The sequence below is a fragment of the Trachemys scripta genome, chromosome 6 (genome assembly GCF_013100865.1).
Source record: "Trachemys scripta elegans isolate TJP31775 chromosome 6, CAS_Tse_1.0, whole genome shotgun sequence".
NCBI lineage: Eukaryota > Metazoa > Chordata > Testudines > Emydidae > Trachemys > Trachemys scripta.
In genome coordinates, this window is record NC_048303.1 from 108,975,401 (window position 1) to 108,991,211 (window position 15,811).

Consider the following 15,811-nt stretch of genomic DNA (forward strand, 5'->3'; position numbering starts at 1 on the left):
CACACACACACACACACCCCCCCCCCAGTTAACTGCAGTTCTCACTTCCATGTTTTTGGTCAGTCCAGATCAGTGCTGTTAACTCAGAAGCTCAGGGTAGCCATTTGGACGGCTATAGCAACTGTATTGGTTTCCAAAATACAGATGTTTTTACAGAAAAGCAAGACACGCAGGCATTTTGTGTTATATACACCATCAGATACACATTATGACCCAGGACTCAGAAGAAGTTTAAAAAAAAAATTTTGGCTGACTGTTTTAATTAAATGCTGATTAAAGAGATCAAAATCGTTTATCCTATAAGCTAGCACAGATTTAAAGTTGTGTTGGTTGGTCAAGATACTTCCCTCCCCCACTCCAGAGAAGGTCCTAATGGTGTTTATTGCCTTTTCTTTTCAGCCAAGCAATATAAAAGCTAGAAGAGTCAGGTGCACTTTTTAACCCTGAAAAGACTGAAGTTCTTAGAAGAGCCCTCACTCAGCTTGTAGACACCCAGAACTGGCACTAGGCAGAAACAGACTAAGCAATTGGTTAAGGCCCTGAGCAGCTCAAGGGAACCCCCTCCCACCTCCATTCACTTATTATGTGTTGTGGGAAGGGGGGCAACACCCCAAATTGACTAGCACTGCCTCTACAGACACTGGACATTTATAAGCCTTCTGCTGGGTAGCAGCAGTAGCATTGCTAGAGCAAGTTACATCTCATCTCTTCAGACACCAGCAACACTGAACCCAATGAGAGAAAATTAAATCTCCATTCTGTTTTAGAGATTACTTCCAAAGAAAAGCATTGGGTTTATGGTTATTTTGATGGTGTTTCTGCCTGAATTATACAGGCGATGAAATTTTGTATTGATTATTAAGATCACTAAACACAAACATTACATATTCAAGTCTGTCTACAGTGTTTCCTGAAAGACTATACAACATTGGAAAGCTACTAGTATGCCACATGATAACTGAACCAGTGGAACCTTCGACCAAGACTACTCTCCCATCTTTGATCCAGCACTGGCACGGCTGCACCACTGGAAACACGCATTCAGAGCAGGTGCAGAGCAGACCTATTATTTCAGAAGGAGGAGGGAGAAGAGTTAAGGAAGTTTATGGCTTCCTCAGAACCCCACACAATTCAATTCATGGCAACTACAGTTACGGACAAGATCCAAAAATATAATACCAGTAAAATTTAAGTAAAAATTCCTAAAATAGTTCCAAGAGAAGTGGTATATATGGAACATAGAATCTATCAGGATTCATTTGAAATGTCCCATCTCAAACGCACACACTTAAGACCTAGATACTGTAACATTTGCCACCCCCTGTATCTTTTACTCATGCTGCTAGAACTCTAGACACTAAAGATGCTCATCCTGACCTGTATGTCTGATTACAAGTGTTATTCTGCATGGAACTACTAATAGAAAATGTTTTTACAAACCTAAAGGTAAGAGCTGTTCTTGGTATTTCTACCACAAGCAATTTAGAGTTGCTTTTCATAAGAGAACGTGGTATGAAGCATAACCAGTCTCTATAGAACATTTAAAAATTGAGCCTCTCTGATCAGGACCCTCATTTTCTTTGGGCTGGTCCCCACTTAGTCCGGACTTCGGACTAAGGTACGCAAATTCAGCTACGTTAATAACGTAGCTGAATTCGAAGTACCTTAGTCCGAACTTACCGCGGTCCAGACGCGGCCGGAAGTCTCCCCCCGTCGACGCCGCGTACTCCTCTCGGCGAGCTGGAGTACCGGCGCCGACTGTGAGCACTTCCGGGATCGATTTATCGCGTCTTAACCAGACGCGATAAATCGATCCCAGAACATCGATGGCGTGCCGCCGGACCAGCCGGTAAGTGAAGACTAGGCCTTTGAAAGAGTGGGCTGGATAAGGCAAGGCAAGATAGCAAGTGTTTTCACGTGGAACTGGTAAAGTACAGAGCAGGCAGCTGTTTTCTAGATACAGCCTCTGCCAAGGTTATACTGTAAAACCTAGCTGCAGTGGCAACACATTAGACACCAGGATTCCCTGCAAATTGACAACAATGCCTACTGGGCTACTTGTGCAGCTTGTTCTTCAATACTGGCAGTTTTCCTGAGCCTCTCCGCTGACAATCAAAACCCACTTTTGCACAAAATTTTGCTACATTTTAAATGACAACTGCAAAACCAAACAAACTTATTTCAAATTCTGTTGCAAGGCTATACTCCAGTACAATTGTCTAACACCGAAAGCCAATTCTTCTCAGGTACAGTGGTGTAAATTCAGCACTAATCCATTAAATTGTCTAGATGCATACAGATAACAGATCAGAAAAAAGGGAGTTTGATTTCCTGCTTAGGAATTGGGGATAAGGGTGTCAAAAAACCCAAACATTGTTTGGTAGTCAATTCGGATGATATTGCAATTTGCTCAAATTTATTTGAGCTATCAGGAAAAGAAAGCTTCATGTTTTAAGACAACTGTTTCTCAAAGATAGCTGTGCTCGGCACTCAAGATTTTAACCTCTGCTAATGAGCACATTAGAACAAAAATCAAACGTTCCTGATGATGGGATGCATCTTTAGATGCAAATCAAATTCATTCACCAATTGTTTTGCAGAGATAAATGGTGGTGAACAGTGGCAAGAAGAGATCAAAAGCCATTAGTCTGAATGACAGTAAGATTTTGTCATAAGCAACCTTTTAGCACGGCAGAGATCAATAAGAAACTTACTTTTACAAGTAGGTAAGTGTAATTTTTTCCCTTCAACTCTACTTCTGAAAGTATCTAGAGCAGCTATGCGGATTTGGGGAAAGGAGCACAGAAAAGAAGGGGTAGGTGGAAGAGCACAGTCTTTGGATTCTGCTAGACCAAAAAGAGCGGTTCTTTTACCTTCCCCAACTGATCTACCTTAAATCTATTAAAATACCAATTAAGCTAACTCAGTGGAGGGGGAGGGACTTTTTCACCCTAGTCTAGACAAGTCCTTACTGAGCCAGGAACAAGATTATGATAGGAAATATTTTAAATGCCTCCTTTTTTTTTTTTTTTTGTAAGTAATCACCCACAAGGAAAGCAAATTCACACGCAAGAAATATAAGCTTGCCACGTATGTATGACAAACTTAAGTCTTTTCCTACTTTGGTGGAAAATTAGCTGACTTAAAGGCAGTCATTAAATAGGACATCCCTTACACATGACACCATTTTATACAATAAAAAAAATGGTGGTGAATTAAATGCCAAGAGATCACAGTGCGAGAGGGACTTGCTTTCAGTCTGCGTAACAGAATAAAACAGCATTAACAATAAACTAACATGATTAGGCCAGTAATGTGGAAAGATTTATGCAAATGCTAACTAGCATGTTCAAGTCTTATCAGTTACTCTGAAGACTAAAGCAATTAAAGTCTTTACTGTGCACAAAAAAGGATCAACCATTTTGCTGGAACAGAACACACTGGAACTGAGAAGACTATCACTGTGAAGGGAAATGTCAGTTCAAGTATGGCTATAAAAGGCTTTTGAAAAGGAAAATAAAGCCTCAGTATGTCAAATTTTAATGTTAGAATGAGTTCCCTTACAGTTTTAAGGTTATTTGCAATTAATCTAACTTCCATTACTGCCAACGCTATGTACAGCCAAAAAGACAGTTAAACTGAGTCACCTATGTTGTGTATGTCAGATAAACCCTTTACAATTGCATACTAAATCAGCAGTAGGTCTCTTCTTCCACTGTATGAGAAAACAAGCTGCAGAAAAGGTTTGGGGTCTGCTTGAAGCAAGTCATCCCAAACACAATCTGCAAAAGGTCTAGGAAAAGAGTTAAATGTTGTCTATGTACTCTGATCTCTTTGATTTGCAACGAAGGACATAAAACACCAAATTGAAGCTGTAGTTCAATTTCTCAACACAATGCCACTGTCATCCCCTTTACTCCCAATTTTAGATTGTCAGAGTTGATCACTAATGGTTTTCTTTGCATCCTCCCATTTTTGCCAGCCCAACACGAAGGAAGAGAAAAATCACATGAGACACAGCTGTAGTACATTAGTCACTGAATATATCAAAAAGTTATTCTCATCTAGTCATAAAAACAGTCATTGAACAGATTAAATTCATAACCAGTTACTGAACTGTATAAGGAAACTTCTGTGGTCAAATGAAATATTTCTTGTCCAAGTTCTGACTTTAAAAGTGTTGCATTCTAGTCTTAAGGTGTTTGATAGTCACAATCTTGAAACATTAAGCAAACAATTTCATTTAATTGTGCTTAAAAAAATGTAATTGCATCTCTGCTGTTGCCAACACCACATTAGAATATTTCACTACCAAATTTCAAATGCCAGTCATACTACATAAAAGTGAGCCAGAGTGCTAGGACTGAGGAGAGATACTCTAAGCTGGGGAAAGTCTTGATATTACTAGGCCTTTTGTCCTCCTATCATCAATTATACCATGTAAGCCAAAATGGAAGGGTAACACCAGAATGAGATCACATCCATGAAATTAAAGGAACAAATCTAAAAGTGGAGTAGAGGAAAGAGTTATGCACTGTGTAAGAGTAATATCTGAAACTCACTGCCACAAGGTATTCTTGAAGACAGCTTAGTAGTATTCAAAAGAGGATTAGACATTTATATGAATAATGAGAAATCAAGCTACATGAAACAGGATAAATTTTAAGGAGAGACAAAGACCTTTGTGTTTCAGGATGTAAACCACACACTAAAATCACAGGGGTTAGTGAAAAATTCCCTCTAAGCAATTTATTCCATTGCTATCCATAGTGGTTTTTGCATCTTCTTCTGAAGTACAGCTCTACCCCAATAGAATGCTGTCCTCGGAAGCCAAAAAAAAAAAAAAAAAAAAAAAAAATATTTTACTGCGTTATAGGTTATATAATCGAACTTGCTTTGGTCTGCCAGAGCGCACAGCCCAGCCCCCCCTCCCCTCCGGAGCACTGCTTTGCCCCGTTATATCCGAATTTGCATTATATTGGGTTGTGTTATAGTGGGGTAGAGGTGTACTTGGTATTGGACACTGTCAGAAAGGACACTGAACTAACGGAATCCCTGGTCTGACCCAATATGGCCATTCCTATGTTTAAGTCTCAGTATTAGATGCTTGCATTTAGAGATTCAAAACACTGAACAAAGTTTTCTTCACAAATATTCCATTTTCAGTTTTTGCTTGGTGCCAAGCCATCAACTTCCTTTCCTTGCTGTGATTCATTTCTCTAAGGTAGAGGTGTGGGAGTGGTTGAAGGGTAATGAGCCAAAGTTTCAAGATGTGCTAGTGAAGTTGTGCCTCCACAGTTTTAATCAATTAATAGGCAACAGAAGACGAAAATCTGCTTATTTCCTGTTTAATTAAGATAAATATAATTGGCTTTTGTTGGGATGCAGTTATCACCTTGCCTGGTTACACATCACAACCATTAGATACTGTCTATTTGGACACACCAAGGTGTAGTGGTGCCAGTGGTCAGGAACAGCAGGGCTAAGGCACTTTCTTCCACAGGGTGGAGCGCTGTGATAAGCTAAGGAAACCAGTGCCCCCACTTTCCACATGTTCCTTTCCCCACCCAGGGCCAGCATCTGTACTTCTGCACAGTTCACATTCACTTTAGATTGAAAGGATGAGCATATTTTAAATGCTCACGCAGCATTTCTGAAGCATGCGGACCATTCAAGATCCGCAAGTTATTCCAGGGTTGGGTTCTTCAAGCTAAAGGCAATGCAAACTGTGCACAAAAATAAATGCTGCCCCATGGTGCAAGTAATGATTTCTTGATCTGTATAAGCTGACCCAGGGAGGAGATAACAATGCATCTGCTATGACTGAAAGAAATCCAGAAAGAGCGAGGTCAGACCTGGGATTGGGGATGGGGGGTGAGGTAAAAAGAGGTGCAGAGTATAGGGAGAATGGATGGATAGGTGTGTAAGAATGAAAGGCCATATTAAGAAGGGGCAGGGGGGTGTAAGAGTAATCCAGATAGAGGAGTTTACTATAAAGAAAAGTCCAAACAATGCTTCCTGTCATGGTAGCAGGTGCTGATGCTGAGTTTATCTGAGCTACAACAGATGCATTGACGGAGAAGTAAAATAAGGAAGAAGGGATAGGAGATTCCTGAGAGATCACAGGAAACAATCAAGGAAGAGGAGAGAAGACAGAGCTAACCAAGTAGTCAAAGGAAAGGAGAGAGACAAAAAGCTATTCAGCGACAAAAAGCACCTCCTCACTAAAAGATTGTGCTGATTCTTTTGATACAAACATTAAGTACTGTATTACAGAGTGTAGGAACAATAACCAAATAATTTGGCCAAGACCTGGAATACTAAATATTAGCAAAAAGAAGGATGCACTGAAGTTTTTACACAGGTCCCTCCTCACAGAGTTCTGGGAGTCAAATCTTGACACATCTTCCCCATTTGAAGCCTCCAACACATTTAAGTCCTTCTCCAGCCATCTTTCTCCACTTCCTATGCTTGCATATGCTTATCTGAACTTTCTTCTTGGTTCAATAAGAATCCTGAACAGTCTCCAATCCTGTCCCTGCCCTCCACCAACTCAGTCCTATTTTAAAAGGAAGTTGTTTTTTTAATAGGTTAATCTAGAACTCTTGCACATCAAGTTATAGCTACATTTCTCTAGTGTAGAAAAGGGAGCCAAAAGTCATCTGTATCAATAGCCTTTCACCATCCACTCAAACATTACATTTAATTATGCAACTGACAGGTTCGCATTTAAGTTAAATTGTGCAAAAAATTTAGCAAACAGGAACTTCACACTTTTTCTGCAGGTTCACCCTTGCAGTGAGCACATGGGTCACACCAAGGAATGACTCTAGGTGGATCCCAAATCCATCTATTTACTGTAGGCTGCTGTTGATATGCACTCTCTCCTGCCCCTTTTTGTGTTTGCTTGTCTATAACATGCCTGCCCAAACTCAGCAATCACAACGATATCTTCAGTTTGCAGCCCCTGCCCTCCCTCCCCCGCTTAGGGAAAGTGACGACATGGACTTGCCAAAAAGCTTGTTAGGAAAAATGGCAGCTTGCATTGCAGAGGGGTGGATGAGCCACAGCAAGAAAAGGGAACTACAGATCAGAGAAGATGGCATCTCACGCTGTGGGAAAGAGAAGTCCTTGCAAGAGGAAGAATCCCTCTCTTTTCAGGGGATGTGGAAGTGCCCAGAAATTGGCAGACGAGGCGCAGGGTGGCACGCTTTAGTGGCCAGGGCTCTGGGGAGATTGGGCGGCAAGCGGAAGGCTTGAGGACGGATTGGAAGGCAGCTGTTCTGTACCTTAGCCGGCCCCTCTACACCACGTGCGCCCTCTCTGCAGCACACGCGGCCCCGCCCTGCCCCCTAGCTTGCCCGGGGATCCTGGCACGCGGCGCGGCTGCGCTCAGAGGCCCCGCTCCCTACCACGCCCAGAGCCCGCCCGCCGCTCCCCGCCTTTCCATCGCGTGCGATCCCGCACGGCAAGCGCGAGGCGTGACTTCCGCCGGGAGCCTCCCGCAGCGCCCCGCCGCTGCCCTGGCCCTGCCGCCGCGGCTAGGCGAGGCTCTTGCCCCGCAAGTGGGGGGCGAGGTCCGGCGGCGCTTTGCGAGCGCTCCCGCCGCAGGCACAAGCCCCGGGGAGGGGCGCGCACCCCGCCGCACTTAGCTGCGGGTGTAACGACACGGGCGAGTGCTTAGCGGCTCCTAAGCGGTGCATCACCCCAGGAAAAGCCGCAAACAAAAGGCAGCGGCAGCAGCGAGAGAACTAGCTGGACGCTACAGCCCCCGGACTCCCGGACGCGCTGCAGTCAGAGACGAGACCACAAACGCTTTGTTAGCTACAGCTCCCCACCAGCAAATGGCCCCGAGTAGCTGGTTTCCAGTGCACGCAGGGCGAGCTTGGTCTTGCAAACTATGAACAACTCGGAGAGTCCTAAAAAAAAAAAAGCCCCGCATGCCCCCCAAAGGGAAACCTAGAGCTTCATCTCAGGGGCAGCACCAGCAGCGGTTCCCACCCGGAAAAAATGTTGCTCTCGTATCCCGCACAGCCCCGCTTTATTTTTTAACTTACTCCGGCCCTGCGTTTGCAGCGCCCACGCCAGCAAGGGTCCCGATCCAGCTGCAGCAGGGACGAGCGGCCCGGGCGCTGGCGGGAAAATAAAAGGAACCCCACCTTGGGCTGCTTGAGTGACACCTGGGAGCGGCCAGTGAGGGCGCCGGGAGCCTGCAACAAGGCGAGGCGTCAACGTTCCCGACGGGAAGGGGCTCCGCCCCGGCCCCGCATATATGGGCGGGGGTAGCACACTCCCTCCCCCACTCCCGGGCCTAGAGGAATTAGCACCGCCCATAACAACAGGATGATTGCAAGCTACACTGGAAAAGTCTCTAGAGCCCCCGTGTCTTGCAAACGTCCCCTAGCTGCATGGAATTGCTGAGCTGTTTCCTTTCCCTACTCTCCACCCCAGGGTATGAAATTCTTCTCTTCCCAGCCCGTTCCCCTCCGATCTTTATTTCAGAGACCAGTTTAAATAGAAGGAAACTTTGACGACAGTGTTTGTTCTGGGGAGCTTTCATACATCTAGGGATCCAGTAAACTATTTCTAGTGTGCAGTGGGCTTGGAGAGCTGCTTGGTAGCCTGTTCTCACTGGGGTCCCCAGGCCAGGGCCAGAAGAAGAGCTGTAGTGTGGTGTGCAGCCCCAGCAGTCTGATAATCATGGGGTAGGTATTTAGTAAGGAGTCACTCTTCCATTCCCGCCCATTAATAGTAATACTGTATTGCATAGAGCAGGGCCACAGTGTGCCTCTGTACAAACTCATGCCCTCTGCGGTCTGAGTCCTCCTTTAGTCATTAGAACCCAAGCGCACTTCTAGCAAACAACTAGGCGGTATATTATTGCATGTGCCCTCTGCTGAGTTCATTGTCATTAAACACCTGAGTGCCTCATTAGCCACAACAGATCACCTGCCCACGTGTAGGACTAGGGGGGAAACAGACTCCGTCTAAGCAATGCAGTTCAGAGGCTCCTGCAGTCTAGAGGTAGAAGAAAAGTGGGGGTTTAAAAGCAAGATCTCTAGGTTAGCTGTTTCTTGATTCATAGAGGACTAAATGTGCTTTTTCTCTTTTAGGGGGAAAGGTTTTATGCTGGGGCTCTGGTTATTTTTGCCCCCCTACCATCCTAGCAGGAGCAATTTAATATAGATTTGGAGGGGAGGGAGAGAGGAATGTCACGCTGCTTTTTTCCCCCCTATACTTTATATACAGTATGTTAGTCAAATAGTCAAAAGACCTGAAGCACTTGCAGCTCAGAAGTCAGAGGGGCCTACACTGCCACTATGGCTACCTCCATCTCTAAAATAGCACTTTAACTGGAGTTCGCTCCTTTGGACTGAAATAGTATGCAAATAGTCTCCAGATTGGTCCCTGCTAAAATTCAGATTCCTGGTTTAGTAGTTCAATTCATTCCCTGGATGGAGATAAAATGCACTCTATGGATGGGCTTAGCTTCTAGCATGCAGTTAATGGTACTTTCTACAGAAATGGCCTGGGGAGGAGGTGTTAAAATGACTGGAGAGTATAGACTAAGCCCAAGGAGCTCAGTGTTGGTCTGTAAGATGCACTTTTCAACTTCAGGCACATATACCCCTCCACCCTCGCAGAAGTCTTTTAAACTGCGATATTTGTAAGCTATACATCCAGCAAGGACACACAACCTCCACCTCTCAGTAACAGTCTTGTCTCATAGATCTACTTAATACTAGTCTACAGCTTCTTTCCCTCAAACCTCTAGCAATCTGGATGCTCTTTCTTCGAGGGAATATGTTTAGCTAGGCAGAAAATAGGCTTCAGTGAATGGTTTTAACTGGAAGGGGATAGTCACATCCTCAAAGCTAAGTACAAGTACTAAATTGTTTAATATTCCTTTCGCCCTCCCACCAATAAAGCTAGCTCTGTAACATGTAATTATTAGTTAATATACCACCTCAACACCAATTTCACTACCAATACTGGGATGCCGAATGAAGGAACGTGCCCAGCTCCCAATTTGCCACAGTTGTATAGCTCTCGTAGTGATTCTTTTCAGATGTGCAATAGGTGGGTACGTAGAAACGTGATGGGCATAAATTAAACAACAATGGCAATGCTTGGTCCTGTCCTTTACCACGCTGCAGTGCAATCCTTCAGCAGCTCTAAAATGCCACCTAATCACATCGTTTAATACAGGACAGGAAGGAGGCTGAAGATACGTTATTTTTAGACCCGGGGCACCCTACTAACCCCCCACACCCACCCCCTGCTATCACCTCCTCATTTTGCTTCTGCCACTAAATGTAAACTTCTCCCATGCAAGCCAGACTTCCCCGCGGTTATGTTTCCCCTACGCAATAATCGGGAGGCTGCTTTATCTTAAACAGGGGCAATATTGAAGTTAAAATTGAAACAAGCTCGACCAGCCAGTTACATCTGGACCAGAAACGCCTCCCATGCTCAACCATTTTTCTCTGGTGGCAGCCTGACAATAGCTACGAGAGGGAAACGGGGGCTCAGAGTGCCGGGATGGCTACAGGGTACTTACGGGGAACCGCTTTTTCAGCGATGAATGCTGTCCTACTGTAGGACCACGGACAGTGATTGGAGTATACCTCTCTCTGTCCTTGCCAGCTCACGCCTTTCCACTGCCTCAATACGAAGCATTTTTAGCTTTCCCAGAACAAAGGGACTCTTGTATCCCGCATGTAGACTGAATCCTCCCCATATAGGCTTTTAATTTTCACTCGAAGGTTTGAAAAATAATTTCTCCCCCTATATTACAGCAATCCATTCACCCAACTTGGACCTTGCATACCTTCTACCCAGTCATCAGTTTTGACAGCTATTTACCCCAGCTAATCACACGGGCTGCATGTACTTGGTCCAGACCACTACAACTCATTGTATGCGGTAGCCTACATGCCGTCTCGCATCCCTTCAGAACTGACAAAATGCTGTTGGGCTAATGCAATTAGACTTGGGGTCTTATCCCGCCTAATCTGCAAACGTAGGTTTATCTTTTCAAAGCGATACTCATTCATTCATCTGCATGATGTGGGTCCCTTCAGATGTTTTACGCGAGTGATGCATTCAGAGTTAGAAAGGTATTCCTATTATAAGAACTTTAAACCATGATCTAGCTAGTTTATAGCCTAGACACTGAATATGTACATCTGCTTGAATGCAAAATAATGTATATTTTCTCCTGGTGGTCTTAATATTGCCAATACTTCCAGGTATTTGTGCTGTTAACATACTGTAATGTACATGAATTGCTTTAAAGGAAACATAAGGATATGTAATAGATTTAATTCTTTACTGCATGCATTCTACGCTTTCTGGTATTTGATTTAGACATTGTATTAGCTATAGAAACATTAAAAGAATCAAAACACAACTTACCTTTCTCTCTTCAGCTTAAAAAAAAAAGTAACGTTGAAGTTCTCCCAATACAAAGGAGTAAGAAGCAGATGGATAGTTCGCAAGACAACACACAAAATCTAAACTGTGGACAGTTTTAAACAGAAGCAAATCAAATGAAAATGCTTTCCCTCCCAATAGTCCAACACTTAAAAAAAAAATCAGGAAAATTAAAAGGGAAAGGAAAACTTAAAACAAGGAATGTGACAAGGCTAGCCTCCTATTGCAACACAACTCAACAAAAAAGGGGGGAGGGGAGAGAAATAAAGGAAGGAACAAAGAAAAGAAGGGATGAAAGGACGCGTTACAAAGACGGTCTCTTTCTCTCTGTCTCCTTGTTTCTTTTTAGTAGCTCGCTACAGAAGTAAAATGCTGCATCTCTAAGTGAGAACAGAAATAAAGGGGGAGGACGTCTTAAAAGGGAGGTGGACTGGATCACACAGATTTATAGCAACCGTATCACCCAGCGCTCCTCTGCTTCCGCACCAGTGTGTGCGTGTGTGTGTCTACAGCTGTGCCAGGCGCCCACCTATCCCGGGCGCCACGCGCGGAAGTATACGCCGAAACCCGATACAACGGAACCTGCTGGCAAGGCTGTGCGCCGCGATTGGTGCGACGGGGTTCCTTTGGCGCCGCCCTGGCCCAACAGCCAGTCCCGATTGGCTGCCAGCCGGTGTCAATCCGGCACACTCAATGGAGTCCCGTTTCAGGGTGAGTTGCACCGAGAGGTACCACACTCAGCACGGGGGCAAGGCGAGAAAATAGGAGACCCGGAGCAGAGAGCAACGTGGGATGGTTCTGCTTGAACTATCAGAGTTCCCCGCGGGGTGCAATCTTTATCCGTCAGAAATCTTGCTGTTGTAGACAGACTCGGTACTGTGGATTGACTGCCGCATCTTTCGCATATTCTTTAACATTAAAATGTCTTGTATCGCCTCTGTCGCTCTCTCTTTAAACATAAAGACAAAAAGAATTGTCTGCACCTCCGCCTTGTTTCTCCTAGGTCTGTTTTCATTACTTTCTAGTGCTTCGTGATTGGTCTTAGTGTTTCAGTCTTTTTTAATACATTGCAGGGACTGGGAGGGTTGTTAGACAACACTTGCAAAGGCAAGAATGGAAAGCAACTATTAGGAAATAGTACTTTCCATTATGTCACCACAGAGTAGGGTAGAATAATTAGACCGTCCTATCCAGAAAGGCGCCGTACAAAGCTCGGAGCCTTTCATTTACAGGTAAATCTAAAAAATTAAGAGTTGATATGGACCACATACTTCTCACGGTCAGGCAAAACATATTTCACTACTCTGCATTTAAAGAAGTTTATAGTACTGACCAATTACTGCAGCAATTTCTCCTCTGACAGTGACGATTGATATTAATTGAGATTTCCAGTGACAAACATCTATGGGGTGGGTGGGGGGACTTTTCTTATTATATCACTCTTATCTTTCCAAGAGAACCCGGTTGTCTTTAAGACCGTTATGTTGAACGGGAGAAACAAGCCTGCATGATATACTTAGACCTTTCATTGCTCATACTGGTCCTTTATGGCACTTGAACTTTCTGTTTAAAATCCGAAATGCTTCCTAGAACGTATTTGCTTCTTTTCCCCTGATACACAATACAACGCGTATAAAGCATTTACAGTAACAAAGCACTTATGCCTTCGGAAAGGAACTCCTTTAGATGCTTATTTAGTGCAATCTGGTATTTGCATCCTGCCGGGGGGGCAAGGGGGTGGGGAGACACACACAATGATTGGAAGAGAGCAGTAAAATAAATTAGTGTTCCTTGAGAGTGTCCTTGAATGTTTATAAATGATTAATGGGATGGAAGAGAAACCTGTTTATCTGCCGTTTGGTCCATATGATCGCCATCTCCTATCAACGCGACAATAACTAAGTAGTACATAGGGCCTGATATTTTACATCTCGCAAAACCATTTATATTTTAAATGTATTTGACATCTTTCTAGAACACGAAGATTTTAGATCATCTGTAATTTAATTTACAGTCTATCACCAACTTTTTGAGACAGGTTGGAACTCCGAAAAAACGGATTAACTCCTCTGATGAACAAGTGGCGAAAGAGTTGTTTTTTGAACTGAAGAGAAACCTGGTGAGGAAAATTGCAAAGAATTATCACTATGATAAACACCTTCCCAACAAGGCGGCTCGTACAACAGTCCTATTTAAGTGATGCCTATTTATAGCCAGTTTGTAGAAGTGCATGCATAAATTATGTTTCTAGCAGTTTAAGTTAGTATTCCATAAAGTCCCTTGGGCTTGCACTATTTTTCACTTTACTTTGGTCTGTGATTGCTCCTTAATTATAGCAACACGTACCCTTTGAAAAATAACTGTTTAAATGTCTCTAACGATGCCACTCTTAACACCTAAATGTTGGTGCTCTTTAGAATGTGGGTGATGTAATATTGCACACACATCAAGTTTAGCATATATATGAGTAAGTCATATTTTGAAAAAAATATATAAAGTAGTTTGCCAGGACGGGTTTTGAAGTGTGGGTCATAACTGAGACTAAGTTGAACAAATAAAACTTATCCGTACTGTGTTGGATTCTTAGACAAAACTAGATTTACTTAGTGATTACTTTTTCTTCAGTCTAGATTATGTAGAATGGTGTTGTTTTTTTAGCAGTTAACACCATTCCTCAACACTGTATCAGCAGTACGTGAGGAAGGAGAAAATAAACCCACTGAAATCTCTGAGCAGAGTCCTTTAATGTATTGGCAACCCCTTTAAAATAACTATTCACCATATCAATAAATAGCTGCTCCTAAATTAAAAGGAGTTTTTAAAGAAAACCCCGAAACTTATGAGATATTGGAAACTAGAAATGTGGCATTTTCAACTTTTCCAGGGAATGGAATGAAGCGCCAGAAGCAGGTGCCCAAACACGTCTGCGGTTCAGACTCTGATCAGAACACTTTTAAACAAAAGAACAGCCCTGCTGTAATTAGTGTTCAATTTTTAGTAATCAAATCCATAACTTCGTACACTAACACTTCTGATAGACTTAAAATCTCTACTGATGAGGCACGCCCGTTGGTTGATACAGTGCACTGGGTGAAATTAAGCAGAAAATAGCCCTTAAAGTCCGTGTCTTGTCATTGGCCCTTCTCCTCTCTGATTCGTCTTCAATCTCCTCGGTTGTACGCAATGGCAGCAGGATTCCTCCTCCCCCAACAATGAAATACTTTCCCATAAATTATGTATAAATATAAACCTGCCACATATAATATTGCAGACGATGACCTTTTGGGCAGAAAGTCGCCTTGTTTACTTTTTTTGGGGTCTGTAGAGAGCATTGGGTTAAACTGTGTTAGTTGTTAAACTGCCTTTGCATACTTGAAAGCCATATAACCCTTTTAGCCACATATTTGTTTTAAGACTGCTTAAAACACCCCCATCCTAGGATTAAGACTGGAGGATACTGTACTCGTGATATAAGGACAAATGGAAAATGTTCTATTTAAACGCTTCAGGGCAAGGGGATGCATTCAGTTTAACAGGCAACTTTTTTTAAACCCACTTCATACTAACTGACTGGTAGATATCGACTCCACTCCAGCAAGCTGAGAGGATCTGATGGGTACAAAAATCAGACAAAGTTGTAGGGAGCTTGATACTAACGTACCTGAGTCAATACAACCCCCTAGCCGTCTAACTAGAACTAATGCAGGTTGTAGGACCATGGACAGAGACAAGCAGCCCCTCACAAGGCTTGTCCTGATCCCTGACACACAACTGCATTCTCTTTCAAAAACTATTTCTAAGAGCCATACGACAGAGCACATTCAGCAACATATGGGAACAATGCTGCTTTGGAGTTAAGTAAACTTTCTTTTTCCTTTCTTTCCCCGTCTCCCTCCCCCCCCCCGCTTTTTTTACAGCGACCATAAAGAGTATCACACTAAAACCTGCCTATCCCCAAGCAAAAATCCTCAGTCAAATGTGTAATGTCACGATGGGCTTTTATTTTCTGCTGAAGGCACGTCTTATCTCAAACAAATAATTCCTAGTTAGTGTTGTTCATGTGTGAAATTGTAAGCTGGCAATCGTGCTTTTTAAAAAAATCCTCCATCTAAAAAGGCCCTCTTTAGATTGTGTTTACAGTGCAAGCTTAGGTTTTGCTCCTGTTATCATAATAAAAAGCATAAGCATGAGGCGTTCAAAACAAATCGTCAGACTGCTATATCTTGCCTCAGAAAAATAAAAAATATCTGCTCTTTAAGTGTTGTGTGGGTTTGCGGGGTGGGGATTGTTGTTTTTGTTTTGCCTGACCCTATTCAGAATAATAAGATCTGTAAACTGTGTATGAATCTACCTTAGTATAAATAATGCAACTTGA

The 15,811-nt window shown here is 43.2% G+C and overlaps 1 protein-coding gene across 11 annotated transcripts in view; it reads right to left on the reverse strand.

Moving 5' to 3' along the window:
• The window catches only part of ELAVL2 (ELAV like RNA binding protein 2), a 145,814-nt gene extending 133,849 nt beyond the window's left edge, over positions 1-11,965 (reverse strand). For 7 of the 11 annotated variants that reach the window (XM_034774319.1, XM_034774311.1, XM_034774318.1 and 4 more), the window contains exon 1: positions 11,419-11,964. The gene's annotated coding sequence lies outside the window, so the exon portion shown is untranslated. Of the gene's footprint in view, positions 1-8,057; positions 8,152-11,418 lie in introns of those variants that run through there. The other 4 variants (XM_034774316.1, XM_034774320.1, XM_034774321.1 and 1 more) reach the window with 3 other exon arrangements.
• Between the last annotated feature and the right edge of the window lie 3,846 nt (positions 11,966-15,811).